The 17,589-nt window shown below is 41.0% G+C and overlaps 9 non-coding genes across 9 annotated transcripts; all 9 read left to right on the forward strand.

The window, feature by feature from the left end:
• On the forward strand, positions 1-73 carry trnaf-gaa (transfer RNA phenylalanine (anticodon GAA)). The gene has a single exon. It is a non-coding gene; the product is annotated as a tRNA-Phe (tRNA).
• Positions 74-2,218: 2,145 nt separating this feature from the next.
• Positions 2,219-2,291, forward strand: trnaf-gaa (transfer RNA phenylalanine (anticodon GAA)). Its single transcript has one exon. It is a non-coding gene; the product is annotated as a tRNA-Phe (tRNA).
• A 2,023-nt stretch (positions 2,292-4,314) lies between these two features.
• On the forward strand, positions 4,315-4,387 carry trnaf-gaa (transfer RNA phenylalanine (anticodon GAA)). Its single transcript has one exon. It is a non-coding gene; the product is annotated as a tRNA-Phe (tRNA).
• Positions 4,388-6,412: 2,025 nt separating this feature from the next.
• Positions 6,413-6,485, forward strand: trnaf-gaa (transfer RNA phenylalanine (anticodon GAA)). The gene has a single exon. It is a non-coding gene; the product is annotated as a tRNA-Phe (tRNA).
• A 2,023-nt stretch (positions 6,486-8,508) lies between these two features.
• trnaf-gaa (transfer RNA phenylalanine (anticodon GAA)) lies at positions 8,509-8,580 on the forward strand. Its single transcript has one exon. It is a non-coding gene; the product is annotated as a tRNA-Phe (tRNA).
• Positions 8,581-10,604: 2,024 nt separating this feature from the next.
• On the forward strand, positions 10,605-10,677 carry trnaf-gaa (transfer RNA phenylalanine (anticodon GAA)). Its single transcript has one exon. It is a non-coding gene; the product is annotated as a tRNA-Phe (tRNA).
• Positions 10,678-12,702: 2,025 nt separating this feature from the next.
• On the forward strand, positions 12,703-12,775 carry trnaf-gaa (transfer RNA phenylalanine (anticodon GAA)). The gene has a single exon. It is a non-coding gene; the product is annotated as a tRNA-Phe (tRNA).
• A 2,025-nt stretch (positions 12,776-14,800) lies between these two features.
• On the forward strand, positions 14,801-14,873 carry trnaf-gaa (transfer RNA phenylalanine (anticodon GAA)). Its single transcript has one exon. It is a non-coding gene; the product is annotated as a tRNA-Phe (tRNA).
• Positions 14,874-17,004: 2,131 nt separating this feature from the next.
• On the forward strand, positions 17,005-17,077 carry trnaf-gaa (transfer RNA phenylalanine (anticodon GAA)). Its single transcript has one exon. It is a non-coding gene; the product is annotated as a tRNA-Phe (tRNA).
• Positions 17,078-17,589: the final 512 nt, after the last annotated feature.

Consider the following 17,589-nt stretch of genomic DNA (forward strand, 5'->3'; position numbering starts at 1 on the left):
GCCGAAATAGCTCAGTAGGGAGAGCGTTAGACTGAAGATCTAAAGGTCCCTGGTTCAATCCCGGGTTTCGGCAGGTGTACCTGAATGTTAGTCTTTGCTCAAAAATACAATGAATAGGAATGCTGGGTCTATTGGATATTTTGCGAGATCAGGACATAAATGGCCTGGAAAGGATCTATAAAACATAAACAGCATGCTTTCGTTGGAACATTGTTAGCATGAACATGTTTGGTAACATGTTTGGTTTTGCTGAATGTTGTACCCAAGACCTTCTGCGTGTAGGGCAGATGTGATGACCACCACACAATGAAACCATGAAGCAGAAGTTTGCCTACTTCAATGCTGCTCTCTTTGATATAGCCCAATGATCAAATGTCATACTTATTTTCAAAACAGGACATCCTGTAGAAAGGTGTGGTTCAACAGTATAGCGGTTAGCGCTCTGAATCCAGAGTTTTTCTTCATTTCTAATTGCAATTAGAGGGGTAACCCTTTTACGGGTATGTCAAGATTCTCGCCTCTGTGGCGCAATCGGCTAGCGCGTTCTGCTGGTAGGCGAAAAGTTGGTGGTTAGAGCCCACCCAGGGACGACTGCTCACCTTGCCAGAGCAAGCAAGAAATACAATCCCACAAGTAACCACAGTATGTAATTATGTAAGGAAACCAGGAAATCATTACGGCGCTGGGGCTTCCTTGGTCAAAGGGCCTGTTTAGTTAACAGGAAATGCCTACTTTTTGTCTATGAAAAAGATTTACAAGGACAGTAAAGCCCACAAGAAGAGCCCTCAAACCCATACCTTTCTCCCTCAAGTTCACTGCTGCTACACTTTGCATTAAGAGAGGGAAAAGTATTGCTGCACATCAAGATTCTTTGCACTGTTTGCACTCCTTGTTTCTCATTTTTTGGGCAAGGGATGATTGATGTAAAGACTTGTAGCTTTGGATCACCGTTATCCTTCCAAGGAGCAGTCTGCGGTTCCATGGTGTAATGGTTAGCACACTTTGAATCCAGCGATCCGAGTTCAAATCTCAGTGGAACCTTGAGTGCCCCGAGAGTAGCGTTACTCTTTTGAAAAAGTGCAGAAACATGAAGAATCTTTGGGTAAAATCTGTGCTTACCCCCTGAAAGGAGCTAACCAAAGCATACAAACTAAACAAAGCTGTTAAAATCTGGAGCTGGTTTTCTTATGACCAAGCTTATGATTCAACGCCTGGATTACAAAAGGCGTAAACGTTTCACCGCATTGCAAAAGAAACTCAAATGAAAAGCATTGATGTGTTGAAGGAATCCTTTGACTTGGAGAGACAGGACTTTAATAGGACTTATTATAAGCAAGAAATGAAACAAAGAAATGACCACTATAATCCTCTGACAGTAATCTTCGTTGAAGCCAATCAATCAGAACTTGCGAGGGGAATCATTTCTAAATGATCTCAATGCATTGGTAATCTGGACAACGTTCTGCTAAGTATATTCTAAACCAATGGGAACGAGAAGTGAACCTGGTTTTGTCTGACCAAGAGTGTGGAAATGTAGGAACAGCCCTGAGGAAGACCACAAAATCACATGCCTGAAGGGGAAAAATATGTTTTTTTCACCACACCATGTCAAAGTGCCCATTATTCACAAGGAAATGCTAACTGCTGGAGAACCCAGCAGGCAAACCACTATCAGGTGTTTTGGGGCTGTGCTGTTGCTCAAAAATAATGGACTGAAATTCACAGGGCACTGCAGACTGTTTTTGACTTTGCCATCCCACTCAAATTTAAAACTATGTACTTGGGCCTCAACACTCCTGCCATGGACACAATAAATGGATACCCTTGGAACATACTTTTGGCTGTAGAGAAAAAGGCCATCACAAAGAAATGCTCGACACCAACCACGCCAACGATCAAAGACTTGACTGACATAGTAACAGACATTAGACATTGGATGAATGGAAAACAGTGACATTCAGGCTTAATTTGGATAAGCACTAATTTGATCGACTTTGGACCAAGTAGGACCCCTATTTTCATTTAAATGTGATTTTGTTTTTATTTTATGTTTAGTGCTATTTATGTTCTTTTTATTTCGATTTTTGCTCCCTGGTCGCGTCCTGTATTGTTTTATGTTTAATCAAAAGAAAAGAAAAAAGGACACACGGAACTAGTTCATTTTCTCGCTACGTTATGCCACACGTTTCGCTCCCTTGCCTAATTTGCTGAAAAAGTAGCCGAAATAGCTCAGTTGGGAGAGCGTTAGACTGAAGATCTAAAGGTCCCTGGTTCAATCCCAGGTTTCGGCAGGTGTACATGATTGTTAGTCTTTGCTCAAAAATACAATGAATAGGAATCCTGGGTCTATTGGATATTTTGCGAGATCAGGACATAAATGGCCTGGAAAGGATCTATAAAACATAAACAGCATGCTTTCGTTGGAACATTGTTAGCATGAACATGTTTGGTAACATGTTTGGTTTTGCTGAATGTTGTACCCAAGACCTTCTGCGTGTAGGGCAGATGTGATGACCACCACACAATGAAACCATGAAGCAGAAGTTTGCCTACTTCAATGCTGCTCTCTTTGATATAGCCCAATGATCAAATGTCATACTTATTTTCAAAACAGGACATCCTGTAGAAAGGTGTGGTTCAACGGTATAGCGGTTAGCGCTCTGAATCCAGAGTTTTTCTTCATTTCTAATTGCAATTAGAGGGGTAACCCTTTTATGGGTATGTCAAGATTCTCGCCTCTGTGGCGCAATCGGCTAGTGCGTTCTGCTGGTAGGCGAAAGGTTGGTGGTTCGTTTAGGGCCTGTTTAGTAAAAAGGAAATGCCTACTCTATTGTCCATGAAAAATATTTACAAGGACAGTAAAGCCCACAAGAAGAGCCCTCAAACCCATACCTTTCTCCCTCAAGTTTACTGCTGCTACACTTTGCATTAAGAGAGGGAAAAGTATTGCTGCACATCAAGATTGTTTGCACTGTTTGCACAGCCTTGTTTCTCATTTTTTGGGCAAGGGATGATTGATGTAAAGACTTGTAGCTTTGGATCACCGTTATCCTTCCAAGGAGCAGTCTGCGGTTCCATGGTGTAATGGTTAGCACACTTTGAATCCAGCGATCCGAGTTCAAATCTCAGTGGAACCTTGAGTGCCCCGAGAGTAGCGTTACTCTTTTGAAAAAGTGCAGAAACATGAAGAATCTTTGGGTAAAATCTGTGCTTACCCCCTGAAAGGAGCTAACCAAAGCATACAAACTAAACAAAGCTGTTAAAATCTGGAGCTGGTTTTCTTATGACCAAGCTTATGATTCAACGCCTGGATTACAAAAGGCGTAAACGTTTCACCGCATTGCAAAAGAAAATCAAATGAAAAGCATTGACGTTTTGAAGGAATCCTTTGACTTGGAGAGACAGGACTTTTATAGGACTTATTATGAGCAAGAAATGAAACAAAGAAATGACCACTATAATCCTCTGACAGTAATCTTCGTTGAAACCAATCAATCAGAACTTGCGAGGGGAATCATTTCTAAATGATCTCAATGCATTGGTAATCTGGACGACGTTCTGCTAATTATATTCTAAACCAATGGGAACGAGAAGTGAACCTGGTTTAGTCTGACCAAGAGTGTGGAAATGTAGGAACAGCCCTGAGGAAGACCACAAAATCACATGCCTGAAGGGGAAAAATATGTTTTTTTCACCACACCATGTCAAAGTGCCCATTATTCACAAGGAAATGCTAACTGCTGGAGAACCCAGCAGGCAAACCACTATCAGGTGTTTTGGGGCTGTGCTGTTGCTCAAAAATAATGGACTGAAATTCACAGGGCACTGCAGACTGTTTTTGACTTTGCCATCCCACTCAAATTTAAAACTATGTACTTGGGCCTCAACACTCCTGCCATGGACACAATAAATGGATACCCTTGGAACATACTTTTGGCTGTAGAGAAAAAGGCCATCACAAAGAAATGCTCGACACCAACCACGCCAACGATCAAAGACTTGACTGACATAGTAACAGACATTAGACATTGGATGAATGGAAAACAGTGACATTCAGACTTAATTTGGATAAGCACTAATTTGATCGACTTTGGACCAAGTAGGACCCCTATTTTCATTTAAATGTGATTTTGTTTTTATTTTATGTTTAGTGCTATTTATGTTCTTTTTATTTCGATTTTTGCTCCCTGGTCGCGTCCTGTATTGTTTTATGTTTAATCAAAAGAAAAGAAAAAAGGACACACAGAACTAGTTCATTTTCTCGCTACGTTATGCCACACGTTTCCCTCCCTTGCCTAATTTGCTGAAAAAGTAGCCGAAATAGCTCAGTTGGGAGAGCGTTAGACTGAAGGTCTAAAGGTCCCTGGTTCAATCCCGGGTTTCGGCAGGTGTACATGATTGTTAGTCTTTGCTCAAAAATACAATGAATAGGAATGCTGGGTCTATTAGATATTTTGCGAGATCAGGACATAAATGGCCTGGAAAGGATCTATAAAACATAAACAGCATGCTTTCGTTGGAACATTGTTAGCATGAACATGTTTGGTAACATGTTTGGTTTTGCTGAATGTTGTACCCAAGACCTTCTGCGTGTAGGGCAGATGTGATGACCACCACACAATGAAACCATGAAGCAGAAGTTTGCCTACTTCAATGCTGCTCTCTTTGATATAGCCCAATGATCAAATGTCATACTTATTTTCAAAACAGGACATCCTGTAGAAAGGTGTGGTTCAACGGTATAGCGGTTAGCGCTCTGAATCCAGAGTTTTTCTTCATTTCTAATTGCAATTAGAGGGGTAACCCTTTTATGGGTATGTCAAGATTCTCGCCTCCGTGGCGCAATCGGCTAGCGCGTTCTGCTGGTAGGCGAAAGGTTGGTGGTTCGTTTAGGGCCTGTTTAGTAAAAAGGAAATGCCTACTCTATTGTCTATGAAAAAGATTTACAAGGACAGTAAAGCCCACAAGAAGAGCCCTCAAACCCATACCTTTCTCCCTCAAGTTTACTGCTGCTACACTTTGCATTAAGAGAGGGAAAAGTATTGCTGCACATCAAGATTGTTTGCACTGTTTGCACAGCCTTGTTTCTCATTTTTTGGGCAAGGGATGATTGATGTAAAGACTTGTAGCTTTGGATCACCGTTATCCTTCCAAGGAGCAGTCTGCGGTTCCATGGTGTAATGGTTAGCACACTTTGAATCCAGCGATCCAAGTTCAAATCTCAGTGGAACCTTGAGTGCCCCGAGAGTAGCGTTACTCTTTTGAAAAAGTGCAGAAACAAGAAGAATCTTTGGGTAAAATCTGTGCTTACGCCCTGAAAGGAGCTAACCAAAGCATACAAACTAAACAAAGCTGTTAAAATCTGGAGCTGGTTTTCTTATGACCAAGCTTATGATTCAACGCCTGGATTACAAAAGGCGTAAACGTTTCACCGCATTGCAAAAGAAAATCAAATGAAAAGCATTGACGTTTTGAAGGAATCCTTTGACTTGGAGAGACAGGACTTTTATAGGACTTATTATGAGCAAGAAATGAAACAAAGAAATGACCACTATAATCCTCTGACAGTAATCTTCGTTGAAACCAATCAATCAGAACTTGCGAGGGGAATCATTTCTAAATGATCTCAATGCATTGGTAATCTGGACAACGTTCTGCTAATTATATTCTAAACCAATGGGAACGAGAAGTGAACCTGGTTTAGTCTGACCAAGAGTGTGGAAATGTAGGAACAGCCCTGAGGAAGACCACAAAATCACATGCCTGAAGGGGAAAAATATGTTTTTTTCACCACACCATGTCAAAGTGCCCATTATTCACAAGGAAATGCTAACTGCTGGAGAACCCAGCAGGCAAACCACTATCAGGTGTTTTGGGGCTATGCTGTTGCTCAAAAATAATGGACTGAAATTCACAGGGCACTGCAGACTGTTTTTGACTTTGCCATCCCACTCAAATTTAAAACTATGTACTTGGGCCTCAACACTCCTGCCATGGACACAATAAATGGATACCCTTGGAACATACTTTTGGCTATAGAGAAAAAGGCCATCACAAAGAAATGCTCGACACCAACCACGCCAACGATCAAAGACTTGACTGACATAGTAACAGACATTAGACATTGGATGAATGGAAAACAGTGACATTCAGACTTAATTTGGTTAAGCACTAATTTGATCGACTTTGGACCAAGTAGGACCCCTATTTTCATTTAAATGTGATTTTGTTTTTATTTTATGTTTAGTGCTATTTATGTTCTTTTTATTTCGATTTTTGCTCCCTGGTCGTGTCCTGTATTGTTTTATGTTTAATCGAAAGAAAAGAAAAAAGGACACACAGAACTAGTTCATTTTCTCGCTACGTTATGCCACACGTTTCGCCGCTCCCTTGCCTAATTCACTAAAAAGTAGCCGAAATAGCTCAGTTGGGAGAGCGTTAGACTGAAGGTCTAAAGGTCCCTGGTTCAATCCCGGGTTTCGGCAGGTGTACATGATTGTTAGTCTTTGCTCAAAAATACAATGAATAGGAATGCTGGGTCTATTGGATATTTTGCGAGATCAGGACATAAATGGCCTGGAAAGGATCTATAAAACATAAACAGCATGCTTTCGTTGGAACATTGTTAGCATGAACATGTTTGGTAACATGTTTGGTTTTGCTGAATGTTGTACCCAAGACCTTCTGCGTGTAGGGCAGATGTGATGACCACCACACAATGAAACCATGAAGCAGAAGTTTGCCTACTTCAATGCTGCTCTCTTTGATATAGCCCAATGATCAAATGTCATACTTATTTTCAAAACAGGACATCCTGTAGAAAGGTGTGGTTCAACGGTATAGCGGTTAGCGCTCTGAATCCAGAGTTTTTCTTCATTTCTAATTGCAATTAGAGGGGTAACCCTTTTATGGGTATGTCAAGATTCTCGCCTCTGTGGCGCAATCGGCTAGCGCGTTCTGCATGTAGGCGAAAGGTTTGTGGTTCGTTTAGGGCCTGTTTAGTAAAAAGGAAATGCCTACTCTATTGTCTATGAAAAAGATTTACAAGGACAGTAAAGCCCACAAGAAGAGCCCTCAAACCCATACCTTTCTCCCTCAAGTTCACTGCTGCTACACTTTGCATTAAGAGAGGGAAAAGTATTGCTGCACATCAAGATTGTTTGCACTGTTTGCACAGCCTTGTTTCTCATTTTTTGGGCAAGGGATGATTGATGTAAAGACTTGTAGCTTTGGATCACCGTTATCCTTCCAAGGAGCAGTCTGCGGTTCCATGGTGTAATGGTTAGCACACTTTGAATCCAGCGATCCAAGTTCAAATCTCAGTGGAACCTTGAGTGCCCCGAGAGTAGCGTTACTCTTTTGAAAAAGTGCAGAAACAAGAAGAATCTTTGGGTAAAATCTGTGCTTACCCCCTGAAAGGAGCTAACCAAAGCATACAAACTAAACAAAGCTGTTAAAATCTGGAGCTGGTTTTCTTATGACCAAGCTTATGATTCAACGCCTGGATTACAAAAGGCGTAAACGTTTCACCGCATTGCAAAAGAAAATCAAATGAAAAGCATTGACGTTTTGAAGGAATCCTTTGACTTGGAGAGACAGGACTTTTATAGGACTTATTATGAGCAAGAAATGAAACAAAGAAATGACCACTATAATCCTCTGACAGTAATCTTCGTTGAAACCAATCAATCAGAACTTGCGAGGGGAATCATTTCTAAATGATCTCAATGCATTGGTAATCTGGACGACGTTCTGCTAATTATATTCTAAACCAATGGGAACGAGAAGTGAACCTGGTTTAGTCTGACCAAGAGTGTGGAAATGTAGGAACAGCCCTGAGGAAGACCACAAAATCACATGCCTGAAGGGGAAAAATATGTTTTTTTCACCACACCATGTCAAAGTGCCCATTATTCACAAGGAAATGCTAACTGCTGGAGAACCCAGCAGGCAAACCACTATCAGGTGTTTTGGGGCTGTGCTGTTGCTCAAAAATAATGGACTGAAATTCACAGGGCACTGCAGACTGTTTTTGACTTTGCCATCCCACTCAAATTTAAAACTATGTACTTGGGCCTCAACACTCCTGCCATGGACACAATAAATGGATACCCTTGGAACATACTTTTGGCTGTAGAGAAAAAGGCCATCACAAAGAAATGCTCGACACCAACCACGCCAACGATCAAAGACTTGACTGACATAGTAACAGACATTAGACATTGGATGAATGGAAAACAGTGACATTCAGACTTAATTTGGATAAGCACTAATTTGATCGACTTTGGACCAAGTAGGACCCCTATTTTCATTTAAATGTGATTTTGTTTTTATTTTATGTTTAGTGCTATTTATGTTCTTTTTATTTCGATTTTTGCTCCCTGGTCGCGTCCTGTATTGTTTTATGTTTAATCAAAAGAAAAGAAAAAAGGACACACAGAACTAGTTCATTTTCTCGCTACGTTATGCCACACGTTTCCCTCCCTTGCCTAATTTGCTGAAAAAGTAGCCGAAATAGCTCAGTTGGGAGAGCGTTAGACTGAAGATCTAAAGGTCCCTGGTTCAATCTGGGTTTCGGCAGGTGTACATGATTGTTAGTCTTTGCTCAAAAATACAATGAATAGGAATGCTGGGTCTATTGGATATTTTGCGAGATCAGGACATAAATGGCCTGGAAAGGATCTATAAAACATAAACAGCATGCTTTCGTTGGAACATTGTTAGCATGAACATGTTTGGTAACATGTTTGGTTTTGCTGAATGTTGTACCCAAGACCTTCTGCGTGTAGGGCAGATGTGATGACCACCACACAATGAAACCATGAAGCAGAAGTTTGCCTACTTCAATGCTGCTCTCTTTGATATAGCCCAATGATCAAATGTCATACTTATTTTCAAAACAGGACATCCTGTAGAAAGGTGTGGTTCAACGGTATAGCGGTTAGCGCTCTGAATCCAGAGTTTTTCTTCATTTCTAATTGCAATTAGAGGGGTAACCCTTTTATGGGTATGTCAAGATTCTCGCCTCTGTGGCGCAATCGGCTAGCGCGTTCTGCTGGTAGGCGAAAGGTTGGTGGTTCGTTTAGGGCCTGTTTAGTAAAAAGGAAATGCCTACTCTATTGTCTATGAAAAAGATTTACAAGGACAGTAAAGCCCACAAGAAGAGCCCTCAAACCCATACCTTTCTCCCTCAAGTTTACTGCTGCTACACTTTGCATTAAGAGAGGGAAAAGTATTGCTGCACATCAAGATTGTTTGCACTGTTTGCACAGCCTTGTTTCTCATTTTTTGGGCAAGGGATGATTGATGTAAAGACTTGTAGCTTTGGATCACCGTTATCCTTCCAAGGAGCAGTCTGCGGTTCCATGGTGTAATGGTTAGCACACTTTGAATCCAGCGATCCGAGTTCAAATCTCAGTGGAACCTTGAGTGCCCCGAGAGTAGCGTTACTCTTTTGAAAAAGTGCAGAAACATGAAGAATCTTTGGGTAAAATCTGTGCTTACCCCCTGAAAGGAGCTAACCAAAGCATACAAACTAAACAAAGCTGTTAAAATCTGGAGCTGGTTTTCTTATGACCAAGCTTATGATTCAACGCCTGGATTACAAAAGGCGTAAACGTTTCACCGCATTGCAAAAGAAAATCAAATGAAAAGCATTGACGTTTTGAAGGAATCCTTTGACTTGGAGAGACAGGACTTTTATAGGACTTATTATGAGCAAGAAATGAAACAAAGAAATGACCACTATAATCCTCTGACAGTAATCTTCGTTGAAACCAATCAATCAGAACTTGCGAGGGGAATCATTTCTAAATGATCTCAATGCATTGGTAATCTGGACAACGTTCTGCTAATTATATTCTAAACCAATGGGAACGAGAAGTGAACCTGGTTTAGTCTGACCAAGAGTGTGGAAATGTAGGAACAGCCCTGAGGAAGACCACAAAATCACATGCCTGAAGGGGAAAAATATGTTTTTTTTCACCACACCATGTCAAAGTGCCCATTATTCACAAGGAAATGCTAACTGCTGGAGAACCCAGCAGGCAAACCACTATCAGGTGTTTTGGGGCTGTGCTGTTGCTCAAAAATAATGGACTGAAATTCACAGGGCACTGCAGACTGTTTTTGACTTTGCCATCCCACTCAAATTTAAAACTATGTACTTGGGCCTCAACACTCCTGCCATGGACACAATAAATGGATACCCTTGGAACATACTTTTGGCTGTAGAGAAAAAGGCCATCACAAAGAAATGCTCGACACCAACCACGCCAACGATCAAAGACTTGACTGACATAGTAACAGACATTAGACATTGGATGAATGGAAAACAGTGACATTCAGGCTTAATTTGGATAAGCACTAATTTGATCGACTTTGGACCAAGTAGGACCCCTATTTTCATTTAAATGTGATTTTGTTTTTATTTTATGTTTAGTGCTATTTATGTTCTTTTTATTTCGATTTTTGCTCCCTGGTCGCGTCCTGTATTGTTTTATGTTTAATCAAAAGAAAAGAAAAAAGGACATACAGAACTAGTTCATTTTCTCGCTACGTTATGCCACACGTTTCCCTCCCTTGCCTAATTTGCTGAAAAAGTAGCCGAAATAGCTCAGTTGGGAGAGCGTTAGACTGAAGGTCTAAAGGTCCCTGGTTCAATCCCGGGTTTTGGCAGGTGTACATGATTGTTAGTCTTTGCTCAAAAATACAATGAATAGGAATGCTGGGTCTATTGGATATTTTGCGAGATCAGGACATAAATGGCCTGGAAAGGATCTATAAAACATAAACAGCATGCTTTCGTTGGAACATTGTTAGCATGAACATGTTTGGAAACATGTTTGGTTTTGCTGAATGTTGTACCCAAGACCTTCTGCGTGTAGGGCAGATGTGATGACCACCACACAATGAAACCATGAAGCAGAAGTTTGCCTACTTCAATGCTGCTCTCTTTGATATAGCCCAATGATCAAATGTCATACTTATTTTCAAAACAGGACATCCTGTAGAAAGGTGTGGTTCAACGGTATAGCGGTTAGCGCTCTGAATCCAGAGTTTTTCTTCATTTCTAATTGCAATTAGAGGGGTAACCCTTTTATGGGTATGTCAAGATTCTCGCCTCTGTGGCGCAATCGGCTAGCGCGTTCAGCTGGTAGGTGAAAGGTTGGTGGTTCGTTTAGGGCCTGTTTAGTAAAAAGGAAATGCCTACTCTATTGTCTATGAAAAAGATTTACAAGGACAGTAAAGCCCACAAGAAGAGCCCTCAAACCCATACCTTTCTCCCTCAAGTTTACTGCTGCTACACTTTGCATTAAGAGAGGGAAAAGTATTGCTGCACATCAAGATTGTTTGCACTGTTTGCACAGCCTTGTTTCTCATTTTTTGGGCAAGGGATGATTGATGTAAAGACTTGTAGCTTTGGATCACCGTTATCCTTCCAAGGAGCAGTCTGCGGTTCCATGGTGTAATGGTTAGCACACTTTGAATCCAGCGATCCAAGTTCAAATCTCAGTGGAACCTTGAGTGCCCCGAGAGTAGCGTTACTCTTTTGAAAAAGTGCAGAAACAAGAAGAATCTTTGGGTAAAATCTGTGCTTACCCCCTGAAAGGAGCTAACCAAAGCATACAAACTAAACAAAGCTGTTAAAATCTGGAGCTGGTTTTCTTATGACCAAGCTTATGATTCAACGCCTGGATTACAAAAGGCGTAAACGTTTCACCGCATTGCAAAAGAAAATCAAATGAAAAGCATTGACGTTTTGAAGGAATCCTTTGACTTGGAGAGACAGGACTTTTATAGGACTTATTATGAGCAAGAAATGAAACAAAGAAATGACCACTATAATCCTCTGACAGTAATCTTCGTTGAAACCAATCAATCAGAACTTGCGAGGGGAATCATTTCTAAATGATCTCAATGCATTGGTAATCTGGACAACGTTCTGCTAATTATATTCTAAACCAATGGGAACGAGAAGTGAACCTGGTTTAGTCTGACCAAGAGTGTGGAAATGTAGGAACAGCCCTGAGGAAGACCACAAAATCACATGCCTGAAGGGGAAAAATATGTTTTTTTCACCACACCATGTCAAAGTGCCCATTATTCACAAGGAAATGCTAACTGCTGGAGAACCCAGCAGGCAAACCACTATCAGGTGTTTTGGGGCTATGCTGTTGCTCAAAAATAATGGACTGAAATTCACAGGGCACTGCAGACTGTTTTTGACTTTGCCATCCCACTCAAATTTAAAACTATGTACTTGGGCCTCAACACTCCTGCCATGGACACAATAAATGGATACCCTTGGAACATACTTTTGGCTATAGAGAAAAAGGCCATCACAAAGAAATGCTCGACACCAACCACGCCAACGATCAAAGACTTGACTGACATAGTAACAGACATTAGACATTGGATGAATGGAAAACAGTGACATTCAGACTTAATTTGGTTAAGCACTAATTTGATCGACTTTGGACCAAGTAGGACCCCTATTTTCATTTAAATGTGATTTTGTTTTTATTTTATGTTTAGTGCTATTTATGTTCTTTTTATTTCGATTTTTGCTCCCTGGTCGTGTCCTGTATTGTTTTATGTTTAATCGAAAGAAAAGAAAAAAGGACACACAGAACTAGTTCATTTTCTCGCTACGTTATGCCACACGTTTCGCCGCTCCCTTGCCTAATTCACTAAAAAGTAGCCGAAATAGCTCAGTTGGGAGAGCGTTAGACTGAAGGTCTAAAGGTCCCTGGTTCAATCCCGGGTTTCGGCAGGTGTACATGATTGTTAGTCTTTGCTCAAAAATACAATGAATAGGAATGCTGGGTCTATTGGATATTTTGCGAGATCAGGACATAAATGGCCTGGAAAGGATCTATAAAACATAAACAGCATGCTTTCGTTGGAACATTGTTAGCATGAACATGTTTGGTAACATGTTTGGTTTTGCTGAATGTTGTACCCAAGACCTTCTGCGTGTAGGGCAGATGTGATGACCACCACACAATGAAACCATGAAGCAGCAGAAGTTTGCCTACTTCAATGCTGCTCTCTTTGATATAGCCCAATGATCAAATGTCATACTTATTTTCAAAACAGGACATCCTGTAGAAAGGTGTGGTTCAACGGTATAGCGGTTAGCGCTCTGAATCCAGAGTTTTTCTTCATTTCTAATTGCAATTAGAGGGGTAACCCTTTTATGGGTATGTCAAGATTCTCGCCTCTGTGGCGCAATCGGCTAGCGCGTTCTGCTGGTAGGCGAAAGGTTTGTGGTTCGTTTAGGGCCTGTTTAGTAAAAAGGAAATGCCTACTCTATTGTCTATGAAAAAGATTTACAAGGACAGTAAAGCCCACAAGAAGAGCCCTCAAACCCATACCTTTCTCCCTCAAGTTTACTGCTGCTACACTTTGCATTAAGAGAGGGAAAAGTATTGCTGCACATCAAGATTGTTTGCACTGTTTGCACAGCCTTGTTTCTCATTTTTTGGGCAAGGGATGATTGATGTAAAGACTTGTAGCTTTGGATCACCGTTATCCTTCCAAGGAGCAGTCTGCGGTTCCATGGTGTAATGGTTAGCACACTTTGAATCCAGCGATCCAAGTTCAAATCTCAGTGGAACCTTGAGTGCCCCGAGAGTAGCGTTACTCTTTTGAAAAAGTGCAGAAACAAGAAGAATCTTTGGGTAAAATCTGTGCTTACCCCCTGAAAGGAGCTAACCAAAGCATACAAACTAAACAAAGCTGTTAAAATCTGGAGCTGGTTTTCTTATGACCAAGCTTATGATTCAACGCCTGGATTACAAAAGGCGTAAACGTTTCACCGCATTGCAAAAGAAAATCAAATGAAAAGCATTGACGTTTTGAAGGAATCCTTTGACTTGGAGAGACAGGACTTTTATAGGACTTATTATGAGCAAGAAATGAAACAAAGAAATGACCACTATAATCCTCTGACAGTAATCTTCGTTGAAACCAATCAATCAGAACTTGCGAGGGGAATCATTTCTAAATGATCTCAATGCATTGGTAATCTGGACAACGTTCTGCTAATTATATTCTAAACCAATGGGAACGAGAAGTGAACCTGGTTTAGTCTGACCAAGAGTGTGGAAATGTAGGAACAGCCCTGAGGAAGACCACAAAATCACATGCCTGAAGGGGAAAAATATGTTTTTTTCACCACACCATGTCAAAGTGCCCATTATTCACAAGGAAATGCTAACTGCTGGAGAACCCAGCAGGCAAACCACTATCAGGTGTTTTGGGGCTGTGCTGTTGCTCAAAAATAATGGACTGAAATTCACAGGGCACTGCAGACTGTTTTTGACTTTGCCATCCCACTCAAATTTAAAACTATGTACTTGGGCCTCAACACTCCTGCCATGGACACAATAAATGGATACCCTTGGAACATACTTTTGGCTATAGAGAAAAAGGCCATCACAAAGAAATGCTCGACACCAACCACGCCAACGATCAAAGACTTGACTGACATAGTAACAGACATTAGACATTGGATGAATGGAAAACAGTGACATTCAGACTTAATTTGGTTAAGCACTAATTTGATCGACTTTGGACCAAGTAGGACCCCTATTTTCATTTAAATGTGATTTTGTTTTTATTTTATGTTTAGTGCTATTTATGTTCTTTTTATTTCGATTTTTGCTCCCTGGTCGTGTCCTGTATTGTTTTATGTTTAATCGAAAGAAAAGAAAAAAGGACACACAGAACTAGTTCATTTTCTCGCTACGTTATGCCACACGTTTCGCTCCCTTGCCTAATTCACTAAAAAGTAGCCGAAATAGGTCATTTGGGAGAGCGTTAGACTGAAGATCTAAAGGTCCCTGGTTCAATCCCGGGTTTCGGCAGGTGTACCTGAATGTTAGTCTTTGCTCAAAAATACAATGAATAGGAATGCTGGGTCTATTGGATATTTTGCGAGATCAGGACATAAATGGCCTGGAAAGGATCTATAAAACATAAACAGCATGCTTTCGTTGGAACATTGTTAGCATGAACATGTTTGGTAACATGTTTGGTTTTGCTGAATGTTGTACCCAAGACCTTCTGCGTGTAGGGCAGATGTGATGACCACCACACAATGAAACCATGAAGCAGAAGTTTGCCTACTTCAATGCTGCTCTCTTTGATATAGCCCAATGATCAAATGTCATACTTATTTTCAAAACAGGACATCCTGTAGAAAGGTGTGGTTCAACGGTATAGCGGTTAGCGCTCTGAATCCAGAGTTTTTCTTCATTTATAATTGCAACCTTTTTACGAGTATGTCAAGATTCTCGCCTCTGTGGCGCAATCGGCTAGCGCGTTCTGCTGGTAGGCGAAAAGTTGGTGGTTCGAGCCCACCCAGGGACGACTGCTCACCTTGCCAGAGCAAGCAAGAAATACAATCCCAGAAGTAACCACTGAATGTAATTATGTAAGGAAACCAGGAAAGCATTACGGCGCTGGGGCTTCCTTGGTCAAAGGGCCTGTTTAGTTAACAGGAAATGCCTACTTTTTGTCTATGAAAAAGATTTACAAGGACAGTAAAGCCCACAAGAAGAGCCCTCAAACCCATACCTTTCTCCCTCAAGTTTACTGCTGCTACACTTTGCATTAAGAGAGGGAAAAGTATTGCTGCACATCAAGATTATTTGCACTGTTTGCACTCCTTGTTTCTCATTTTTTGGGCAAGGGATGATTGATGTAAGACTTGTAGCTTTGGATCACTGTTATCCTTCCAAGGAGCAGTCTGCGGTTCCATGGTGTAATGGTTAGCACACTTTGAATCCAGCGATCCGAGTTCAAATCTCAGTGGAACCTTGAGTGCCCCGAGAGTAGCGTTACTCTTTTGAAAAAGTGCAGAAACATGAAGAATCTTTGGGTAAAATCTGTGCTTACCCCCTGAAAGGAGCTAACCAAAGCATACAAACTAAACAAAGCTGTTAAAATCTGGAGCTGGTTTTCTTATGACCAAGCTTATGATTCAACGCCTGGATTACAAAAGGCGTAAACGTTTCACCGCATTGCAAAAGAAAATCAAATGAAAAGCATTGATGTGTTGAAGGAATCCTTTGACTTGGAGAGACAGGACTTTTATGGGACTTATTATAAGCAAGAAATGAAACAAAGAAATGACCACTATAATCCTCTGACAGTAATCTTCGTTGAAGCCAATCAATCAGAACTTGCGAGGGGAATCATTTCTAAATGATCTCAATGCATTGGTAATCTGGACAACGTTCTGCTAAGTATATTCTAAACCAATGGGAACGAGAAGTGAACCTGGTTTAGTCTGACCAAGAGTGTGGAAATGTAGGAACAGCCCTGAGGAAGACCACAAAATCACATGCCTGAAGGGGAAAAATATGTTTTTTTCACCACACCATGTCAAAGTGCCCATTATTCACAAGGAAATGCTAACTGCTGGAGAACCCAGCAGGCAAACCACTATTAGGTGTTGTGGGGCTGTGCTGTTGCTCAAAAATAATGGACTGAAATTCACAGGGCACTGCAGACTGTTTTTGACTTTGCCATCCCACTCAAATTTAAAACTATGTACTTGGGCCTCAACACTCCTGCCATGGACACAATAAATGGATACCCTTGGAACATACTTTTGGCTATAGAGAAAAAGGCCATCACAAAGAAATGCTCGACACCAACCACGCCAACGATCAAAGACTTGACTGACATAGTAACAGACATTAGACATTGGATGAATGGAAAACAGTGACATTCAGGCTTAATTTGGATAAGCACTAATTTGATCAACTTTGGACCAAGTAGGACCCCTATTTTCATTTAAATGTGATTTTGTTTTTATTTTATGTTTAGTGCTATTTATGTTCTTTTTATTTCGATTTTTGCTCCCTGGTCGTGTCCTGTATTGTTTTATGTTTAATCGAAAGAAAAGAAAAAAGGACACACAGAACTAGTTCATTTTCTCGCTACGTTATGCCACACGTTTCGCTCCCTTGCCTAATTGACTAAAAAGTAGCCGAAATAGCTCAGTTGGGAGAGCGTTAGACTGAAGATCTAAAGGTCCCTGGTTCAATCCCGGGTTTCGGCAGGTGTACCTGAATGTTAGTCTTTGCTCAAAAATACAATGAATAGGAATGCTGGGTCTATTGGATATTTTGCGAGATCAGGACATAAATGGCCTGGAAAGGATCTATAAAACATAAACAGCATGCTTTCGTTGGAACATTGTTAGCATGAACATGTTTGGTAACATGTTTGGTTTTGCTGAATGTTGTACCCAAGACCTTCTGCGTGTAGGGCAGATGTGATGACCACCACACAATGAAACCATGAAGCAGAAGTTTGCCTACTTCAATGCTGCTCTCTTTGATATAGCCCAATGATCAAATGTCATACTTATTTTCAAAACAGGACATCCTGTAGAAAGGTGTGGTTCAACGGTATAGCGGTTAGCGCTCTGAATCCAGAGTTTTTCTTCATTTCTAATTGCAATTAGAGGGGTAACCCTTTTATGGGTATGTCAAGATTCTCGCCTCTGTGGCGCAATCGGCTAGCGCGTTCTGCTGGTAGGCGAAAGGTTGGTGGTTCGTTTAGGGCCTG

Source organism: Eucyclogobius newberryi, unplaced genomic scaffold (assembly GCF_026437365.1).
Source record: "Eucyclogobius newberryi isolate DKJ021-1_F unplaced genomic scaffold, fEucNew1.0.hap1 SCAF_29, whole genome shotgun sequence".
Lineage (NCBI taxonomy): Eukaryota > Metazoa > Chordata > Actinopteri > Gobiiformes > Gobiidae > Eucyclogobius > Eucyclogobius newberryi.